The following is a 16,634-nucleotide window of genomic DNA, read 5'->3' as shown; positions in this document are numbered from 1 at the left end:
GAGACCTGAGGGGCTGCTCTGGAGTGCCTGGGCCCCTTGACATCCGCCTGGGGAGTGTGGGCTGCAGGTGGCCCACCCTGGACAGCAAGTCAGACTCGGAGCAGGAGCGGGGTCCCCTCTGGCCCTGCAAGTCCTGCCTCCCTGCTTCACCCGAACAAAGTCCCCTCCTTTCACTGATCCCCCGAGCCGTCTGGACAGAGTGGGGAGTCGAGAGGGCGCCAAGCAGGAGGCTCTCTGGGGTGCTCCTCCAGGTCACTCCCGGGGACAGACCAAGGAGTCCAGTGGAAGGAGGACACGGGGGCTGCAGGGGCGAGTGAGGGACAGGTGGTGGCCAGAGAGGAGCAGCCTGGGTTTCAGGAGGGCAGAGGACGGCAGCTCGATGGCCCCCAGTCTCCCTGGCATCCCATAGAGGGCAGGCACGGGGGAGCGGGCAGATGACGGGTCACCCTGGGTCAGCGAGGCCCCTGGACTCCCAGGCAGAGACCACCGGCTTCAGGTTAAGTAAGGATGGGGGCTCAAGAGCAAGCCTCCCCCCAGGGGCCCCTGTCTTTCCCCCCTTCCCTCCCCTCCCTTCCCTCCCCTCCCTTCCCTCCCCTCCCTTCCCTCCTCCTGCTCGCCCGCCCCTGCTTGGTCATCTGTCCTGGCCCCAGGGCACACTGGCCAGCCCCTGGGCAGGGGTCGGCCTGCAGGCCTGGGCTTGAATCCTGCACCCGCTGTGTGGCTCAGGGCAGATGCACCACGGTCTCTGGACCTCAGTTCCCCGACTCAAGGCCATAGGTGGCAGCTCCAGCCACCAGGGCTCCTCAGGGGCTGTCCTGGTCTCTGACAGCTCAGGCTGGGCGGCGGGAGGACTGCCCGGGGCTCAGAGGGCAGGGGAGTCCGGCCCCTCCCAAGCCAGAGGTTTCCCCTGTCTCCAGGGCAGGGTAGGGGCTGCTGGGGCGTGGGCAGGGCCCTGCTGCGTTTGCCCCCAGTGGACACGTGCTCTTTGTTTTGGTCCCAGGGACTGAGCCCAGGGAGGTCTAACCACTGAGCCCCGTCCGCAGCCCTTGGGTCTATGTATTTATTTTTATTTAGAGACAGAGTCTCACCAAGTTGCTTAGGGCCTCGTGCTGAGGCTGGCCTTGAGCCTGTGACCTTCCTGGGCCATTACAGGCGTGTGCCACCATGCCCCGCTTTCTCTGTGGGTTAGAGCTGACCCCATGGTCCTGAACACCCGTGCCCACCGCACCCCACCCACATCAACAGGCCTCTGCCCACGTGCCCTGCAGCCCCAGAGCAGGCTCCACGGTCACCAGACCCAGCCGGAGGGAGGCGCCAGCGCAGAGGCAAAGCCTTTGATTTGGAGCCTAAAGATCAGGGGGCCCCGGAGCTCGCCCTCTAACGTGGGCCCCTCGAGGGTGTCCCAGTGCCGGATTAGAAACCAAGACGTGGCCACCAGAGACTGGCCACGTCCACAGGAGCCCAGCAAGGAGGCGGGACACCCCGCGGGGCACTGTGGACTGGACCGAGGCTGCTTCGTCCTGGGAGCGAAGGGCAGCTGCTCACGCTGGACAACCTGGGCTCAGGCCCCCACCCCAATTCCAACAGACCCTCCTCCTCCCTGAGCCCCCGTCCTGCCCCAAGGTACGTGTGGACTCAGAATGTCCTTGGCAGGCCTGGACGGCTCACGCCCCAGCAGATACCAGCTGTCACAACAGGCTCTTGACGCGGGGAGGTGGGCTCCAGGCTTCTCGCCCCGTTCTCCAGGAGCTGCCCAAGGCCTCTTCCTACAGGAAGCCCTCCCTGACCACCCAGCCACCAGGCTCCTTTAAGACCGAGATTTCAGAAAAGCAGCCGTGCCCACCCCAGCACCTGGCCTCCTCCAAAGGACACTCGGCCCCTGCTTTTGTCCCAATCCTAAATGCTCCCCGTTTGGCCTTGGAGCCCCAGCTTCAAGGTCCAGGGCTGCTTTCAAGGAAGGCTGAGCTCTAGGTCTGTGCAGGCTGCACGGTCTCCCCCTCCCCCTCCTCCTCCTCCTCCTCCCTCTGCCTCCCCAGGGGACGTCCAGCCCCAGCTTCAGCAGCACCCGCCCCCCACCCAGGAGGAACCTGAGGCTCCCAGGTGTTCAGGGACACGTCCCAGGTGACCCAACACGCAGGCTCCATGCAGAAGACGGCCCACGGGGGCGGGCACGGGGGAGGGCACGGGGGAGGGCTCGGGGGCGGGCACGGGGGAGGGCACGGGGGCGGGCACGGGGGAGGGCACGGGGGAGGGCTGGGGGAGGGCACGGGGGAGGGCTGGGGGAGGGCACGGGGGAGGGCTCGGGGGAGGGCACGGGGGAGGGCACGGGGGAGGGCTGGGGGAGGGCACGGGGGAGGGCACGGGGGAGGGCACGGGGGCGGGCTGGGGGAGGGCACGGGGGAGGGCTGGGGGAGGGCTCGGGGGAGGGCACGGGGGAGGGCACGGGGGAGGGCTGGGGGAGGGCACGGGGGAGGGCACGGGGGAGGGCTCGGGGGCGGGCACGGGGGAGGGCACGGAGGCGCAGAGTCTGGGGCTTGCCCAGGGTCACAGGCCACAGTGGCATCTGACCCCAGAGGCACCCAGCAAGCCACAGAGATTCCAGCGGAAGCCGAGGTCAGCTGCGGCCTTTCCAGGCCCTGTCCTGGGGCTGGCGTCCTCTCTCTCCCTCCCCAGGGGGTCTCCGTTGAGCAGTAAGAGCCCTGAGCCGGCCGCCTTGGCCGGGCCCCATGAAAACCAGCAGGACGCGGTCATTGCCGAAAACCGGCCAAGGCGGAGAGGAGGAAGGAGGAAAGGACTCCTCAACCTGGCGGAGCAGCCCGTTCAGAACTTCCAGCACGTCTGCACGTGCTCTGAGTGCCATCTCGGCAGTGACACTAGAAATACGGTTTCGTGACCCATGTCTGCCTTCAGACCAGGGGACCACCGTGTCTCCCTGTGGGCCAGTCAGGGCAGGTTAGGGAACGCTACATTAACAAGTAGCCCCCATCCCAGTGGCCTGCATACACCCAGGGGTTGTGTCTTGTGTGCCCAGCGTGGGTCTCTGCTTAACACTGTCACTCAGGGACCCAGGCGGCAGAGGTGCCATCCTGACGTGGGCTGGCAGGAGCTCTGTCTGGATATGACAGTCACTTCCACTCACCTTTCATTGATCAAACATGTCACAAGGTCACCTAACTTCAAGGGAAGAGGAAGCACCATGCTACACTGTACTGGGTTCCACCTGCCCAGCAAGAAGAGAGAAGAGGATACTTAACATGCAGTACCACCCCCATCACACCTGGGCTGACTCCCCACTAGCTCAGGACTGAGGTTCCTGGAATCAGGACTTCTAGTACTAACACAGGGAAAGTCCTGGGTCAGCCGGATGCTGTCACTTTCATTGCATCCTGTGATACAGTCTTCACAAACTCACTTTTCAAAACTACACAGCATCCATGTTATTGGTGAGTCAGAGTTTTTCTCTCCAATCCCCCATTGCTGGACACTTAGGTTGCTCCCAGTTTTACCTGGCCATAAATCCATGGTCTGAAATGTCTCTGAATGCAACCTTGTCCACTGGCTTCTCAGAGATGCAATAACGGGCTGTTTTCCAGCTCAGAATCCCCGATGCCCACGTGTAACACAACACAGCAGGCCCCGCGCGGCTCACCGCATAAGCAACGCAACGCCCACTGTCCACGCACCCACCTGGAGCCCAGAGCAGCGGTCCTCAATGCCTAGCATCAGAAGCACCGTGAGAACGTGCTTCAGAGATCGCTGGCACCCACCTGCGGAGTCTGGGGCTGGCTCGGCAGGCCAGGAGAGGGCCTCACCTGTACATTTCTAGCAGGGTCCCATACCCCATGGACACTGTGAGCCTGGACCACACTTTTGAAAGTTACATGGAACCTTCCGGTCACCTGGCAGGTGACTGCTCAGCTCCTCTCCTGGAGCCCCTTCTGTGCTTCCCCCTCAGCCTCGGTCTCCTCATCTGGAACGAGGGGCCAGGGGCGAGCCGGCTGCCGCTGCCGAGCTCAGGCACAGCTGCCGGGCGTGTGAGGAACTGGGCTAAAGACAGTGATTATCATTCAACAGTAGATTAAATAACTTCATGTTTTAAAATATTTGTTCATTTGAATGGAATTGCGTTTATTAAAATTCCTGCTCCTTCCAGAGCTGAGTGGGAATGAACTGCCTCCTGGCTGCCTGCGCGCTCTGCTTTCTCTGTGAATCACCGGCTCCTGCCCTAGGTGCCGCTCACCTGGGACTGCTTGGCCTCCTGGCCGCCATCAGAGCACGGAGAGCAAACCCGGCCTCCCTGGCGCGTTGGCTGCGTTGGCTGGGGCTGCTGGCCTCTCTGCAAGGCCCATGTTTCTGGCTTCCCGAGAAGCAAAGCCACCTGACTTTCCAATCCTCGGGTCCTCCCACGTTTAAACCTAGGCGACGGCCCTTCTCCAGAAGGTGACGAGCCAAAGCCCTGGGTTCCTGCCCTGGGTGTGGTGAGGGGAAGATTCTCCTGGTGACACACCCAAGCCCTCTGGTCGCCACACGGGCACCGGCAGGAACCGGGGGCCTCTGGGCTCTGCCAGCCACCCCCTCCCCACCCTCAGCTCTGCCCCGCACATCTGCAAGGGTCCTCTCCAGAGAGGCACAGGGCTGGCCAGAGCCGGAGGGGACCCCCTGCAGGGTCAAGTTGTCCATCACCAGCTGGGGACAAGGATGGCCACAGGCACAGGAACGGGCCACCAGCCGCAGACAAGTCCGACAGCGAGGCCCAGGTCAAAGGGAGGACTGAACGGCTCCCCACCCACCAGGCCACGTGCACTCAGGAGTGGGGCTGGGTGTCACGCAGGTTCTGCTCCAGGGCAGTGGCCGGCACCCCACAGCCAGTGCCTCTACGAGGACTGAAACACCCAGCACTCAGGGCCTCAAGTCCCCAGGGGTCAGCGGAAATGCGCCCCACGGGCTCCAGGCTCAGAGGGAAACCCAGGCTCTCCAGCTGCCGCTCAGCACAGCGGCCCTGCAGGGGGCAGTGCCAGGGCCAGAAGAGGCCTGGCTGGTCCCTGACTCCCCTGGACTCCCCCAGGGCAGGGCCCCTCCCGCTGCAGACCCTGCCCCTGCCCCGTGGATCCCCGGCCGCCTCCTGCCCTGCTGGGGCCTCATCTCCATGACAATCAGCCACCAGGAAGCCCCCTCTGCTGGCCCTGCCACCCCAGGGGGCCTGGTTCTTCAAAAAGCCTTTCAAGAAACTGTCCTCGCAGGAGGCAGCCGGGAGGCACCAGGGACATGAGCTGGCATTAAGGAAGGTGACCGTGACCGTAGAGGGGGAGGTGAGGACACCGGGCTGAGAGACCGGGAGGGGAGGAGGGAAACTGAGGCCACCGGGACGGGGCTGTTCCCAAGCAGGTCCTCTCCAGACCCTGCAGGCCGCGTCTCTGCTGAGCACCCCTTTACAGATGGAGGAACGAGGCCTGGGGTTCAGGTCTCCCAGCTGCGGTGGACCCCCTCCCCACCCAACCTTCCCAGCTCCCCAGGTCCCCTGGGACAGGGAAGCCCCCAGCTGGCTTCCAGGCTTCAAGGCCCTAGGAGAAGGCGGCGGCCACCGCCCAGGCGCCTCTCCAGCCCCAGGCTCCAAGCATTTGCCCAGAAACGTCCCCCCCCCTTCATTCGCCCTTTGTGTGCCTGGGTGCCGGGCTTCGGGGACCCAGGGACACCCAAAGCAAGGGCCGCTCCTTCCACACTCGCCAACCCCATGGCCAGCAGGGGCTCCAACAGGGAGAACCAGGGCCAGGGTGGACCCTGCCTACCCGCCACGGGCCGTCCTCAGCTCCTGGAGGCTGCGGGGCAGGTGCTGGCCATGCTCCGCGGCTCCCCGCAGGTCCCCAACTCGGGGCATCTATTTCCAGCCTGGCCAGCGCCAGACAGCGTCCCAACCTGCAGCCCAGCCCCCGCCGGGCCCTCCTTCACCCCGACAGCCCGCAGCCAGCGACTAGGCTGCCTGGACAGAATGACAATGAGGCCCAGGAGCCCAGGACCCCCCAGCCCATCTGGGACCTAAGGCTGGGGCAGGGCGGGCGGTCCAGGAGGGCAGGGGCCGGGGAGAGGGGGCAGGGGGCAGAACAGGGGCAGGCGCCCTGGGCCAGGGCTGGGCAGGGACCACACCAGGTTGGATTAGATGAGCTGGGCAGGGTCAGGACGGAAGTCACCAGGGCAGGAAGAGACAGCTGGGGCGTCCCCCGCCAGGGAGAGGAGGAGGGCGTCCCCCACCAGGGGAGGGGAGGAGGGCGTCCCTGACCAGGGGAGAGGGGGGAGGAAGAGGAGCCCCTGCCCTGCCTCAACCTTCTCCTTTGGCAGCGGGGAAGGGTGTGGCCGGGCAGGTGAGGAGGCCGAGGAACATCCGTGGGCATCCGGGGGCTGTGTGGAGACCTTGCCACCCTCCTCACCCAGCCCACGCCCCGGGTGGAGGGCACCCCACGCTGTGCCCTGCTCACAGGCCTCTGCCTGTAGCCAGTGCCCTGCGGGGACAGGCTTCCCCGCCCGTCCCCCTTTCCCTTCCCAAGCCGTCCAGGGCTCCTCCAGCCTCAGCCCAGCCCTGACCTCCTCAGCAATGACCCTTCACCTTCGGAGCCTGAGGCCACTGGGGTCACACTCTGGTGTCCTGGGTTCCTGCTCTGCCCCTGCAATGCGCTAAGTCCTTGGAGACCAGAGACCCTTCCTGGTTAAGCTCCCAGGCTTGGGGTGTGGCTGGGCCCTGGTGAAGTCCCCGTGACTAATTGTCACATAGTAGGTGCTTTACGAATGCTAGTCCCCTCCTCCTGGGCTGCTGGGAGGTCTGACGTGCACACAGCAGGCCCCCAGCAGGCTCCAGGACTGAGCTCAGGTGACCTTCCCGTCCCCAAGATCCCCTCACCCTGAGGGAGACACAGGTGTGGCCCACTGCCTGGGCCTCTGGGCACAAGCCCTGCAGCCCTGGAGCTCAGAGAGAGGCCCATTGCTGATTCCCCTTGAGTCTGCAGCTCGGGCAATCAATCGGTCGCCATGGAAACCTGCCTGGAATCAGAGGCAGGCACTTCTTGGCTAAGCCAGCGCCACCTACCCACCCACTCAGGCTTGGCTGTGCAGGTCCCCCACCTAGGAGGGGGGGAGGGGGAGGGGAGGGGGGAGGGGAGGAGGGGAGGGGGGAGGGGAGGAGGGGGGAGGGGGAGGGGAGGAGGGGAGGGGACAGGGGAGGAGGGGAGGGGGCAGGGGAGGAGGAGCTCTGCATAACCTAGAGTATCAGCCACCTCCCCACGCCCTGAGGTCCCCAAAGACCCTGGTACTTTCTTGGGGGGAAATGACCACGAGGGATCGCTGACCACTGGGCTGTAGGAAAGCTGAGGCCCAGCCGTAGAGCGAGGGGCAAAGCCCGGCACAGGCTCCACTGAGACCCCACTGGCCGCTCCCCGCTCCCTGGCTGGGGAGGGGGCTGGGGCGTCCTGGCCCGGCTGGGCCGCACCTGCTTCCCACTCGGTCTGCGCCTGGCACTCCCCGTACCACTCGCTCAGGCCGACCAGGGGCCATTAGCCAAGATCTAGGCCTGTCTCCCTCCCGCCACCCACGCCCAGCTGCAGCCGCCAGCCGCCCGCCCACCCGCGCTGCCAGCCAGGACTGGCGGGGCCCTGGCTCTGAGTCCCAGGCCCCGGGCCAACAGCTCCCTCCTCCCGGGAGCCTGAGCCCCCAGGGACCTCCCTGCACCTCGGTTTCTGTCCAGTGAGGGTGGGGAGCCCTCGGAGGGCTGGACCCCTCTGGGCACCCAGAGCTGAGGCTCCCCGGGGCCACCCACCCCCGGGAGCCCGGGCCAATGGTCAGGCGGGCGGGAACCAGTGAGGCCCCCTGCTGGGAGGGTGCTCCCAACCCAGGCCTGCTGGTGGTGACCTGCCAGCTCCAGCTCAGCCTGTCACCCTGTGCCACCGCCGCCCAGCTCTTCCAGGTGCTCAGTGCTGAGCGCCTGCTGTGTACCTGGCCCTCCAATACCCACCCTCCGCGCCTTCCCCACTCCCCCGAGCTGGGCCCGGGAGTCAAGGCTGCCACAGGCTGGGGACGCGGCCTGGCTGGGGTGGAGCAGAGACTTCTAGAAGGAAGGAGATGGCCCCGCGGTCACCCCTGCTGCCCAGGGGGCATCCGGCCGGTGGCCTGGGCCCAGCTCGGCAGGTCAGTGGTCTCAGCCCTGCCCCAGCTAATTCCAGCTTCCTGCTCCATGACTGAGCACCTACTATGTGCCAGACACTGACAGCCCAGGTCCCCTGCGGGACTGTCCCCTCTAGAGACGAGGAGGAAGCACCCAGAATTAGGGGTCTCTCAAGGTCACACAGCTGGTAAACCGCAGAACCAAGGTTGGGCCTCCAACGTGGGAGACGGCAAGGGCAACCCAAAGGAGGACCCTGGGGCTCCCTGCGGGGTCGGCCTCCTCCCCAGCCTCCTCCCCGGCCTCCTCCCCAGCCTCCTCCCCAGCCTCCTCGCTCCAGCTACTCCTGCTCCCCGCTTCTCTCCTCCAGAGAACCAATCAGGCATCAGATCACAGGTTCCTCTGGCCCCGGGAAGGGGAGGGGTGGGCCTGGGACCCCCGGCAGGAAGCAGGACCCCTAATGAGCCCACCAGCCCGCGCCTGGCCGGCACAGTGCCCCTGAGCGCTGTCCCCGTGACTCAGCACTAACTGCTGCCACACTCGCAAATTGAGGACTTTAATTTCCCAAAATGAAAAGCACATTTCAGTCAGCTCCTCTGGACTCAGTCCTCGACACCAGGACCAAGAGCCGCCAGCCCCGGGAGAGGGACAGGCCCGGCCCAGGCCTGGGGCTGCCCTCCCACACCCCGTCCCTCCTCGGCAGTGGCTGAGGGGCGTCCAAGAGACCCGGGCCCCAGGGACTGTGGGCCAGAGGCAGGGCCCCGCGGCCTGCGCCCATCAGCCCCCAGCCCAGGCCACTGTGCGATCCCCAGTCCCTCAAAGCTCCAGCAGAAAGAGGGGCCGGAGGCCAGACATCGGGGTTCACGTCCAGCTCCGGAAGTCTCCCCTCGCTGGGTCTCGGGGTCCTCACTGTCCCAGAAGGAGCACGGAGAGGGACCCAGCGTGGATGGTGGATGGTGTGCGCTTAGCAGACACAGGTCCGGAGCAGGGCTGACCCCTTGGAGGTCTGGCTGTCACCTGGTCTGAGGAGGGGCTGGCTGTCACCCGGTCTCAGGAGGGGCTGGAACGGGCACCTTTTAAAAGCCTCTCCACAGGAGTCTAACACACAGCCTGCCAGACTAGCTGACAGGTGTGGGTGTGGGCCCAGAGAGGGTGTTTAACCCAGGGATGCACAGCAAGTCGGAGGGCAGGCCAGACGATGGTGGACAGCCCTTCTGCTTTGGGCTGTTGCAGAGAAGCAGGTGAAGACAGAGTTGGGCACTGCGTGTGCCTACAGCCCCAGCTACTGTGGAGGCCAACGCGGGAGGACAGCTTGAGCCCAAGGGCTCCACTCTGGGCCACATGATGAGCTCCATCTCAAAAAAAAAAAAAAAAAGTAGAGGTGACAGCCTCTGTCATGGGAAGGTACTAGAAGGTCTGGAATCAAGAACGTCCACCTGAGACCTCCCGCCCCTCCAGTGCTGGAAGTGGACCTCGAGCTTCCCTAAATATTAAGGGGGCTGGGGACTGCCAGGAGTCTCTCCAGGGTCCATTCTGGCCTCAGGGTCCTCGAGCCTCGTCAGCTGGAATCATAACAAATACTAACAGCTGACACGCGGGGACGTTTTCTCCCGGGACCGAGGGATGGGACCCAGAGGCACTCTGCCATGGAGCTGCATCCCAGTCTTCTATGTTTTATTTTGAGACAGGGTTTTGCAAAATCTGAGGCTGGCCTCAAACTTGTGATCCTCCTGCCTCAGCCTCCCAGTAGCTGGGATCACAGGCCTGCGACACCACACCTGACCATTTACTGAACTTCTAAGTCGGGGACCTCTCTCCGACCCACCTTCCTCCTAGGGGTTCTCATTCTGCTCCATCCCGCTTACAAACACCCCCGAGAATACAGCAGAGAGAAGTGGTTCTGCTGGGATTTGAACCCAAGGCCGATGGTGGAGGCCACGCTGTAGGACCCAGGGGTGCGCAGGGGACCCAGAGAGGCGCGGGGCCGGGTGCGGGATGCCAGGCCCCACGGGGGTTCGGCACAGCTCGCCCCAGCCCACCTGTGTCGTCTGCCTGGGAGCCGAGCTGGGCGGGTGGGAAGGACCGTCCCCTCCCAGCGCCGGCCCAGAGGGGCCAAGGTGCGCGCCTACGGGAGGCAGGTGGGTCCCCGAGCGGCCCCCAAACCTCGGGGATGAAGTCTCGTTCCCTTACTGCGCCCACCAGACACCCATCCCGCAGGCGGCACGTCCAGGTCCAGGGTCAGGCTGCGGCTGGACGTCGAGGGTGTGAGGGAGCGAGGGCCGCGGGGCCAGGGGTCCGGGAAGGTGCTCCCCGAAGGCCGAGAGATCAGGATGGAGGCGCTGAGCCCCGCACCTTGGGTCTGCCCGGCCCTCGCTGCCCGTCGCCCGCTCCCTTCTCTTCCCGGACGCTGACCCCGCCCCGCGTCCCTCATTACTGCACTGGTCAGCGCGGGGCACCTCTTGGCCCGGCTGTGTGACTTCTGACTGGTGTCTTAACCTCTCTGAACTTTGACAGTGTCCTGTATAAAATAAATTCAGGTAAGGGAAAAAATCCGGAGACCTGGGTGATGGATCGCCCACCTAGGTGGGTTGAGGAAGAGGAAGTGGGTGGGTCCACGTTAGCTTTTCTGTGCTTGCTCCTCCCCTTGGAAGAAAGCGGCTGCCTGGCGAGGGAGGGGTCTCCGTGCGGCTCCCTGGCACCTGCTCAGGTTGAAGTGAGAACCGCGTTAGTGACCCCAGGGAGCAGAGAAAACCAACAGAAAGGGTCTGAACTTTAACAACGAGACAGCACCTGGCGGCAGCGGGCCGCCCCTCCCCCACCCCACCTGGGACGTCCCTCCCCCACCCCACCAGGGACGCCCCTCCCCCACCCCACCTGGGCCGCCCCTCCCCCACCCCACCTGGGCCGCCCCTCCCCCACCCCACCTGGGCCGCCCCTCCCCCACCCCACCTGGGCCGCCCCTCCCCCACCCCACCTGGGCCGCCCCTCCCCCACCCCACCTGGGCCGCCCTCCCCCTCCCCCCTCCCCGTAGCCCCCAGGGCAGCACCTCACCACCCACCATCCCCGCCTGCCGCCTCCTCCAGGGTGGCAGGGGACAGGGCGGGATCTGGCCTCTACCAGCCCCAGGACCCGGCACCCGCTGTCCTCTCCTGGCTGTAGCTGGAGGCCCCTGGGCGAGCACAAGGCCAGCTGCGGCCACAGCTCCGCCCCCGGGGACACCTAGAGGCCAGGCTCCAGCCCATCTCCAGGGCTCAGGGCCAGAGTGACCACCGCAGGGCCCAGGAGTGACCACCAGGGCTGCGGGTCAACCCTGGCTGACGAGGGCCAGGTCCCGGCCAGGACACACTGGGAACAGTCCCCTGCTGTCCCCTAAGCCTCAGCACACACCTGCCAGGCCCGCGGTGGCGCTTAACAGACAGGAACCAGGGCTCAGAGACAGCTCCCCAGGGTGGCTCCTGCTGGACTGGGCCTCGGGAAGGGAGGGAGGGAAAGGCCCTCCCTGCTGGGCGGGGCTGGCCAGGGCGGCCCCCCACGGCTGCAGCCTGGGGGCCCCTGGTCCTCCGAGTCCAGCAAAGCCGCCTGCTGCCCGCCCTGCCTGTGGGGGGGGGGGCGTTCCTCCGGTTACTGCTGACCTCGCCGTCCACTCTCCCCCCCACTTGGTTCTCTTTGGGTAACGGTGACCGTGGAGTGGACTTGGGCATATTGTACAGACAGGGAGGGCCACCCCTCAGTCAGGAGCCCTTTCTGGTGGTCGAGCATGACGTGGAGTCACCCTGGCGGTGCATCCCCACGGGAACACAGGAAACTGATGTCCATCCTCCACGGTCCTTCCTGTTCCCCTCCCTCCCCCCCCTGCTGTGAGTCAGCATCTGTGTTGGAGAGAACCTGGGGCTTTGGTTTCATGGGCCTGGCGTATTTCACTTAGCGGGAGAGTCTCCAGTTCCATCCACTGACCGGCAGATGCTCTAACGCCATTCTTCTTTGTGGCTGAATAATATTCCACTGTGTACGTGTACCACATTTCCTTTTTCTGTTCATCTGTTAAAGGGCACTTAGGCTGGTTCCAAAGCTTTGCTGTTGTGAATTGAGCTGCTATAAACATTGTGTGGCTGTGTCACTGTGGTAGGGTGACTTCAAGTCCTTTGGGTGTCTGCCCAGGTGGGATGACTGGGCCAAATGGTGGTCCATTCCAAGGAGGACTCTCCACTCTGCTTTCCACAGTGGCCGCACCAATCACAGTCCATCAGCAAAGTGTGAGTGAACCTTTCCCCGCGCCCTCCCAACATTCACTGTCACTTGTCTTTTTGGGGGGCTGTCACTTGTCTTTTTTGGGGAGAGGTACTGGGAATTGAGCCCTGGGTGCTTGACCACTGAACCACACCCCAGCCCGCCCCCCTTGTTTTTTAAATTCAGAATCAATGTCTCTCTAAGTTGCTGAACCTGGCTTTGAACTTGTGATCCTCCTGCCTCAGCCCCCCGCCTCCCCGGGAGCCTCTGGGATTACAGGCGTGAGCCACGGTGCCCAGCAGCCATCCCGACTGGAGTGGGATGCACTCAGTGTGGTTTTAATTTGCTTTTCTGTAATCCCCAGAGATGCTGGACGTTCTTCACGTATTTGTGGATCGATGGTGTTCCTCCCTCTGTGAAGCGCCTGTTGGGTCCCTCAGCCTGTGTATTGATTGGGTTATTTGTGGGGGGGTCGGAGTTAAGTTCCTGGGGTTCTTTACATACCCCGAGAGATCAGTGCTCTACCTGAGGTACAGGTGGTAAAGACTCCCACGCCGGAGCCTCGGTCTTCACGTGAACGTTTCCTTTGTGTGAAGAAGTGTTTTAGTCCGATACCATCCCACATCCTTGTCCCCCTCTAATTAGCCCATGTACCCAGCCCTGGTGGTCAGTCTGACCCTGGGCCTGGCACCGCCGCCCACAGCATTCAGCAGTGCCTCCCGGATGAGTCCGGAAGGTCCTCTGAGTAAAGGCGGGATTTTCATGCAGAAGGACACGTGTTCTGGGCCAGATCACAAAAGGCCACAGGCGTTAGAGTAAGGAGGATGGGCCCAGGGAAAGCCACCTCCCTCCCCTCTCAGATGCCTGGCTGCCAGGTCCCGGGCTCACACTGACAGCACAATAAATGAGCCTTCCTCTGAACGCTTCTCAGCCTGCAGGCTCTCAGTGGGTCACCCGGAGGCCACAGACCCATCAGGCTCTTTTTTGCCTGGGGCAGCCCCTGGGGCCATGTCTCCAGCTGCCAGCCTGTCCCGTCCTTTACCACTGGAGGCCCAGGAGGGGTGATATCAGCACAGCCCAAGGCAACCCGCGGGCCTGGTCACAGGGTCAGCCTCTGGGAAGGAGCCGGAGACCTGTGGAGAGGCCTGGCCTCCATACCAACCGGGACTCGCAGACGGGCCTCCTGCCCCGGCTAGAGCTGAGGGCCCGGGTGGGCTCCTCTCAAGTCTGGGCTGGGCCCCTCCTGGTCTGTCCCTTCCTCAGAGAGCCTAGGGGCTCACAGTGACCCTCACAGGGACGTGGGGCAACAGAGGTGACAAAGGACATGGGCGGTGGGAGGGGACCTGCTTGGGCAAGTCCCAGAGCCCCTGGCTCCATGGATGGCGCTGGGCGACGTGGGTCCAGCCAGACGCAGGGCGGGGCTCTGTGGGGCTCCCAGGGTGCAGGGCCCCAGTGATGGCCGATGGCCCCAGGACGTGGGACTGTGTTTAAAGCCAGTGGCTGGGCCAGGCCCCGGAGGGACGAGAGGGCAGCCTCCTGGGCCTGGAACAGAGAGAGCCCAAGAGACGGTCCCGGGAGCCCCCGGGCCTGGCTGTCCCCGGCCCTGTCCCCTCTGCACCTCACCCTCAGCCCGCGAGGCCCCCTCCTCCCCCAGGTCAGAGCTGCCGAGGAGCCCCGGGTGCCCGACCCCTCGGAGCCGCCCGCTCCCCCGGGCGCTGCACCCACTGTCCCCGGGGCCCTGGGTGGGCAGAGGCTGCCCCGCCCCCGTCAGCCACCCAGAGACGGCCACGAGCAGCTGGGCCGCGGGACTCCTGGGGAGGCCGGGCCCAGGGGCACCCGCTGTCACCTGCCGTCACCTCCCGGGAAGCTGGGGAGGAAGGGCAGCAGGAGCCCGTGTCGCCCAGCCTCCTGGGGACGGTGACAGCCGGAAGGCGGCGGCAGGTGGGCAGGTGGCAGGTGGGCGGGAGGCAGCTGAGCCCCAGGATTCCAGCGCCATCCACCGTCTGGCGGCTGTGCCCAGGGACACCTGCCCCAGGCTCAGGGGCCTCTGCGGGCTGGGCCAGCCGTGGGGGCCAGACCCGGGCCCGATGACGGAGAGGAGGGCAGGTGGCCAAGGTCACGGGCACAGAACTCAGGGCGCGAACCTTGACACTGCTCCCTGCGAAGCCAAAGTCCAGGACAGAAATGGACGGAGGGAGGGACCCGCGGACACTGTCCACGTGGCAGGGCGGACGGCGTGGGGGCTGCAGGGAGCCTGCCGCGGGCTCTCATCCCCCCAGCCCCGCCGGCCACTGGGCCCTCTTGGCCCACGTCACCGTGGCAGGGTGCCGTGACACTGGGCTTCCCTCCCTGCCCATGCTGGGCCCTCCTGTGCAACTGTAGCCTGTCCCACTGCCCGGCTCTGACCAAGTCCACTCTGCCCTGAGCCCCCAGGCCCCGCTCAGAGGAAAAGTCCAGAGACCTGGTCGTGGACCCTGCTCTGCCACGCGTGCACTGTGTGACCTTGAACAGATACTTTCCGTCTCTGGGCCACATTTCCAAGATGGAAGATTCCATTTCTGGGTTTTTTGCTGTGTCTGAGGCCAGCCCCAGCTCAGAGAAAGCTACTTGGTGAGCACTGATTCTGGAGTCCAAGGTCTCAATGCCACTCCTGTCCCTTCACTGAGCACCGACTGTGTGCCCAGCACTGGTTCAGAAGCCAGGAAACTGTTTCTTCGGGGACCTCCCGTCCTTGACAGTCTGAGCCCCGGTTTCCTGTCTGCAGAGTGGCCGAGACAGCGCCCCCCTCAGGCGGAGGAGGAGCAGAAAGGAGACCACACGGGAGTGGGCCAGGCCCGTCACTGCCAGGGGGGCCTCCTGCTGGGCTGTCCTCCCGCCAGGGAGGCCCGGCCACTCACCTCTGCACCCGCCAAGGGCGCCCTGAGGTGCCACCACCAGGCGTGGCCGCCATCTGTCCCCACTTCCAAGTGCCCTTTAGCTCCTCCCTCACCACAGGGTCCAGGCCCCATCCTGAGGGCACAGAGGGGAGGAGGGGCAGAGCTTTCCACCCACCTGCCCTGCTCAGGGACCCTCCGTGGCTCCCTAGTGCTGCGGACAGCTGGCCTCTGAGGCCAGCCTGGGCCCGGCCTTCACCCCTCCCTCCCAGCCCCCAGCAGCAGCCCCTGCCTGGGGCGCCCCATCTTCTCCTGGCACAGAGGGGCGGCCGTGCAAAGGCCCCAGGGTGAGGGGGCCTCCCCGCCCTCCTGTCCTGCTCTCCCTGTTGGGGCCGCCCCTCCCTGGTCCCCACGCCACTCCCCCTCTGGTTCCACGGTGGCCCTGGGCTTTTTCCTCTGGAATCCACTCTGTTTCCTCTGCCCCGGGCACCCCTGGGCTTCAGTGCTGATTTGTCACAAGTGGTCACTGGACGCAGAATTTGTCACCTGCATAATGAAAGGAGAATGAGCCTTTCATGAGAGCCTCCAGGCCTGGGGACAAGGTGTGGGGACCGAGTGGGGGGAAGAGGGGACGGCCACCTGGCTGCCCCCTCGGGGCCAGGCCCTGGGGGTATGAGGCAGGGAGCACAGGGCACCCCGGGCACCCGTCACGCTGGCAGCTGGTCCCTTGGGGTTCAAGTCACGGAAGCAGAAAGGAGGCTGGAGGGGCCCAGGCGGCTGAGGCCCACAGAGGGAGGCCACGGTGGGCAGGGGGGCTCTGTCCCCGCGAGGCCACGGTGGGCAGGGGGCTCTGTCCCCGCGAGGCCACGGTGGGCAGGGGGGCTCTGTCCCCGGCCGCGCCCTTCCTGTCCAGGAATCCCCAGGAGCAGGGCAAGTGGGGTCCCCCTCCAAGGAGCTGCCTCGGCCCTTCCTGCCGCCCTCCAGCGCGGGCTCTGGGCCCCCTCTGACAGGGCCTTGGTGACACCCACCGCCCGGGGCCTCAGCTCCCCCCACGTCGGGCACCGCGCCCACCCCCTCCCCCGCCCGCTGCGGCTGGCACCCGGGAGGGGCCGCCTCCAGTCTGAGAGTCTGTCTCAGCTGAGCCGCTCGCCTCCTCCGCCCCCGCCGCCAGCGTCCCTGTCCCTCGGGGCTGGGACCAGCTCCTCCTCCCCAGGGCTCTGGGGACACAGCAGAACCAGGGAGCGGCCGGTGAGGGGCAGCCAGGGAGGGCTCGCAGGCAGCTCCCGGGGCTCGGGAGCTCTGAGGCTGGCCCCCAGCACCCAGCACCACACCCCCAGCACCCAGCACCCAGCACCCAGCACCACACCCCCAGCACCCAGCACCCAGCACC

The 16,634-nt window shown here is 65.5% G+C and overlaps 1 long non-coding RNA gene across 3 annotated transcripts; it reads right to left on the bottom strand.

Moving 5' to 3' along the window:
• Positions 1-8,725: 8,725 nt before the first annotated feature.
• LOC139705164 (uncharacterized) lies at positions 8,726-16,286 on the bottom strand. 3 transcript variants are annotated; one of them, XR_011707023.1, is made up of 4 exons: positions 15,884-16,286; positions 11,532-15,790; positions 10,334-10,842; positions 8,726-9,498 (listed from the first exon to the last, which is right to left on the bottom strand). It is a non-coding gene; the product is annotated as an uncharacterized lncRNA (long non-coding RNA). The 3 variants fall into 3 exon arrangements; XR_011707022.1 differs by having other exon boundaries at positions 8,726-10,842; positions 11,532-15,129; positions 15,269-15,790; XR_011707021.1 differs by having other exon boundaries at positions 8,726-10,842.
• Positions 16,287-16,634: the final 348 nt, after the last annotated feature.

Source organism: Marmota flaviventris, chromosome 3 (assembly GCF_047511675.1).
Source record: "Marmota flaviventris isolate mMarFla1 chromosome 3, mMarFla1.hap1, whole genome shotgun sequence".
NCBI classification, from domain to species: domain Eukaryota; kingdom Metazoa; phylum Chordata; class Mammalia; order Rodentia; family Sciuridae; genus Marmota; species Marmota flaviventris.
This window is presented reverse-complemented; position numbering and strand designations above follow the sequence as displayed.